The 5023-nt window shown below is 43.6% G+C and overlaps 1 non-coding gene across 1 annotated transcript; it reads right to left on the bottom strand.

Moving 5' to 3' along the window:
- Positions 1-1979: 1979 nt before the first annotated feature.
- Positions 1980-2051, bottom strand: TRNAP-CGG (transfer RNA proline (anticodon CGG)). The gene has a single exon. It is a non-coding gene; the product is annotated as a tRNA-Pro (tRNA).
- Positions 2052-5023: the final 2972 nt, after the last annotated feature.

The following is a 5023-nucleotide window of genomic DNA, read 5'->3' as shown; positions in this document are numbered from 1 at the left end:
TCTTCATAGTTTGGTTCGTAACCACTCCATCAAGATCGTGGTGAAACCGAGAGACGATGATTAGGTAGCATGTGATTGAACAACTGAAAGGAGACTTTTAGACATGAATTATATATCAATGGTGTCTCATAGGGAAAACAATATGCAATGTCCGATAATTACTCGAAAATCTAATGTGATCTTTTTTCCTTATTCAATATGGTCCATACTAAATAATGAAATTTCAACCCTCCTTATACCATAACCATCTTGTTCTGATATAAGACATGAGATAGGCACCAGAATTTGACAACAATCTAATAAACTAACTAATAAACATGTATACTTGGGAAGTTGGGATGGCAAATAATATGAAAGTTCATTCATGTATGAACATAACTACAGAAGGCATGTCAAAAAATAATATACAAATCAAGCATGTGGGAACCAATAGACATGGATGATGGATCCTTGGGAAGTTGGGATGGCAAAGAGTATGAACGTCTATGAATGAAACTACTGAGTACATGTGAAAAAATAATTCAAATCATGTGAGATAAACTCGGTCTAAAGTAGCAAGATTGTATCGAAGGATTAATATGGAGCCATGGAACAATTAGGTGGACGATGAAGATCAAAAAATTAATGAAAAAACGAAGAGGAGGATGAAGATCTCTTATTAACAAACTTCTTCCAACATACTCTTTTTTCAATCTCTGCTATATATAAAAAGAAAAAGGGCATGGAAAGTTCAGCTCAGTACTACAAGCTACATGTTAGTCTTGATGACACACAAGGGAAAATACTTCTGGGAACTTGATTTATCATTCAGACTCATGCATCTAAATACAAAGTATGCTGCCAATCACTCCATCAGCAGATGAAGGTTACAGGGAAGTAGGATATTTTACCTGAGTGCCGGTCTACTGCTATTTGTTCTAGATTGATTTCGTAGTACCGTGGGCTTGAATAGCCAGACATGGTGAAAAACTGACTGAAATCAGTCAAAACAAATTGTTCTTTGGTGGAGTCTGTCGGGCAGAGGAGGAGATACGATGCAGATGTAGTTTCGTTGTTGGGAGGTGATGGCAGGGATGCCTTTTGTTGTCAACAATGAAAAAGAGATTGTCGGAGATATCAAGCTGATGCTGGAGACGACACGATGCGCCTCCACTGTTTAGAGGTGGAATTTAGTGAGGCAGGGGAAGTCGCCCGGAGTCTGTGGCGTCATTGCTTCTGGGCAGCAGGGTCGTGATGGTTGTGCTTGGGGTTGGGCGCATCGGGGCTGCAGGGTAGCGATAATGTCCCGAGGCATGTGCTTCTCATCTTGAGGGAGGATCACACCAGTGCGTCTGGATCCATGGGGGCGGCGGCTTGCAGCACAGAAACTCCATCCTTGAAATTCATCGCCTGAATGTGGATTTGCATGCACCAGTATTATTATGGTCAATTGGTCTACAATTCTACACATCAGTTTGGATTGTCATGAACACGCATGCTATGTTACACGGTTGTGTTAACTACGATCAACAAATTAATCAAAACACCAAGAGGGTTAGAATGAGGATAATTAACGGATTCATATAGTTGATTGATCCATCAAGATCGAATCGGATCATCTCAATGTATACACATTACCTTACGATGTTGATCTACCGAGATGAGCTAGCAAGAAAAGGGCGGACTTCTGCAGCAGCGAGGAGCATGCAGAGTCCACAGCCTCGACCTCGCTCCTGCAGCAGCTAGGAGATTGGTTGCTTAAATGGAGGATTAGGTCTATCTGTTACTCTTACATCAGTTTTTGATGGATAAGATAAAGACGAAGAGGATCTGTTGCCTACAATTAGGAAATGCATGAAATTAGTTGGTGGGCCACGCGGGGAATTGAGGAGACGAGGCTGCAATGTTGAGGAGCTCCAACGTATTTTCTCCCTTCGTACGTATAATAAGTGACCGAAACATTGTTTCTTTTAAAAAAAAGGCAGTGACATGTAAAAAGAGGGGCGTTCCGAGAATCGAACTCAGGACCTCTCGCACCCGAAGCGAGAATCGTACCACTAGACCAAACGCCCTGTTTTATGACCAATTAAGTCAGCGGAACTATTTAAATATAATGGTTAACAACATCCTGTCTTTTTCAGAAGATCTCGTCAAAACAGTGATGTTGAATTCATCAAACAGCTTGACCTGAAACTGATTCATCGCAAACAAGCAAAGTCCAAACTTCTCGCAGAAGGACAAGAACCGAGCCGAGAACCGAAGATTTCGCCATGCTTAATACTACAAGGTTAAACTTGCAAGGATTTCACCATGCTTAATACTACTCCCTCCGTCCGGAAATACTTGTCATGAAAATGAATAAAAGAGGATGCATTTAGATATATTTTAGTTCTAGATACATCTTTTTTTGTCCATTTTGATGACAAGTATTTTCGGACGGAGGGAGTACAAGGTTAAACTTGCAAGGATTTCACCATGCTTAATACTACAGTGATGTTGAATATTATGGGGCGGAGGGAGTAATTCTGAGTTTTTTGGCCTTAAATAGATTAATGGGCACTTAGACATCTGTAATTCTAGAGATATGGCTGTGTACGCTGGCTGGGTGTGCTTTGAAGTTGTTACTCCTCGCCGCTAAACCCGGGCAAACATCGGGCCGGGCTTGTAAAATCCCGACCTTCATTTCTCAGGCCCGAGCCCCGCCTGAAGCCCGAAATACTCCCTGTTTTCAAGCCCGAGCCTGGCCCAAAATCAAGCCCGAAGCCCAAAAGCCCGGCCCGAATGTTGCTTTTTAGTGTACGCACATGCAAGCCTGACCCGAAGCCCGGAAGCCCGGCCCGAAATACAAAAAAATGAAGCCTAAGCTCGGCCCGAACTATCTTTCGGGCTGCAAAACAAGGCCCGAGCCCGGCTCAGTCCTGCCCGTGTTTTTTGGGCCGAGCTCGGGCCGGGTTGTCGGGCCAGGCTGCCCATGCCCGGGTTTACTCGCCGCTAATTGCCTGCTTGTTTGGTCTCCTCTATTTTTTTCTCTCTCTCCACAACATCCAATGCAGCATTGCCACTCCCTTAGTCGTAGGCCCGTAGCCCCCACCGCTAGGCACCCATCTTCTTGGGCCCACATTTTTCTCCCATTTTGTGTCGCCGCCTCCATCCCTTGCTGCCCTGTCCAGCGCCACTACCTATTGCTCCACCATAGCACCGCCTCCTCCCCCCAAAATGCCGGCCGACATGACATCGAAGAGTAGCGGACGGTCTCTTCCACCATCCCACCATCAGTGTCAGCGCTCCCTTGTCCACAATAACCCAGTGAGGAATATTAAGTGAGAGAGGGCAAAGCAGAGGAGGACGAGGCAGTGCACACCATAATCCTGTATCGCCTAAGACTGTAGACTCAACTCGTGTAATCAGTGCAACCACATGCATCGGAGATTGACGCGGTGTTGCAGGCCATGTCGCCCTACCACCAGGCAAGATTGCATTATGATGATTTTTGTAATCAAAGGCAAAGAGTGTCTAGTAAGTCTGCTAGGTCATTCAAGGAGTCTGAAGTTCTTTACACAATTCGTTTGCACACGTCTCTCGTTTGTGCAAGATATCTCATTGCTCAAGGCCAGGCATTTCGTGGCCATCATGAAAGTTGAACTTCACTGAACAGGGGTAACTTCCATGAGATGGTAGATTGGAATAAAGCTAGAGATTAGAAAGTGAGGCATGCTTTTGGCAATGGTAGTAGAAACTGCAAGATGCTTGTTGCTGAAAATCAAGAAGATCTTGCAAAGTGTTTTGCAGAAGAGGTCACCAGTGCGATCATGAGAGAAATTGGTGATTAGAAATTCTCTGTGCTTATCGATGAGTCACGTGGTATATCTGTCAAAGAGCAAATGGCGGTAATTTTGAGGCTAGTGGTGGTTTATTATTCATTTTAACTATTATTTCATAGTTGTTTCCTACTTTTATTTAACCTTGTTACAAAAAACTTGATGTAGGTATGTCAATGATAAAGGGAAGGCTGTGGAACGATTTCTCTCTCTATACCATGTTAGTGAGACTACATCAGAGGCACTAAAGGTAGCTCTTGTTGACATTCTTGATCATCATAAGTTATCCATTCATAGGCTACGAGGGCAAGGATATGATGGAGCTTCAAATATGAGAGGTGAATTCAATGATTTGCAAAAGAAAAATCTTGATGAGAACTCTTATGCCTTTTATGTGTATTATTTTGCACATCGTTTACAATTGGTGGTTGTCTCCGATTGCTACTTGTTGCTCCTCTATTCATGATTTGTTTGAGTATGTCTCCTTAATTGTGAGCACAACTACTGTATCTTGCAAGAGAAGGGAGTCACTAAGGGAGGAACGTCATCAAAATATCTGAGATCAGCTAGAGTGAGCGGTGAGATATTTAGTGGAAGAGGTTTGAACCATGAAACAAATTTAGCAAGACCCGGGGATACTAGATGGGGTTCACACCATAAAACTTTGCTTCATTTGAGTCAAATGTGGAAGTCAGTCATATATGTGCTTTGTGAGGTCAATGATGAAGGGCGTGGACCATCTCAAGCGGCGGGTTTGATAGAAATAATGGAGAGTTTCAAATTTGCTTTCGTATTGCATCTTATGATAAAGTTGCTTGCTATCACAAATGAACTCTCACAAGTCTTGCAAAGAAAAGATATAAACATTGTTAATGCCATTGAACTAGCACTACTAGAAAAACCCCTACTAATGGCGCACCTAATTTGGACATTAATGGCGCATCAGTGGTGCGCCATTACTAGCACGCCGTTAGTAATTTTTACTAATGGCGCACCACTGGTGCGCCATTAGTATCTGGTATACTAATGGCGCACCACTGGTGTGCGCCATTAGTATAGGCCAGGATGCGCCATTAGTATGCCTCCCAGGGGCCATGTATACCCAGGTGCTTTGGCATACTAATGGCGCACCACAACGGGATGCGCCATTAGTGACCGCGGCATACTAATGGCGCACTCTCCTGTGATGCGCCATTAGTATGCTTTGTCATACTAATGGCGCACTG

This window comes from Triticum aestivum, chromosome 6B (assembly GCF_018294505.1).
Source record: "Triticum aestivum cultivar Chinese Spring chromosome 6B, IWGSC CS RefSeq v2.1, whole genome shotgun sequence".
Taxonomy (NCBI): Eukaryota; Viridiplantae; Streptophyta; class Magnoliopsida; order Poales; family Poaceae; genus Triticum; species Triticum aestivum.
Note: the sequence above shows the minus strand (reverse complement) of the source record. Positions and strands in the feature narration are given on the sequence as shown.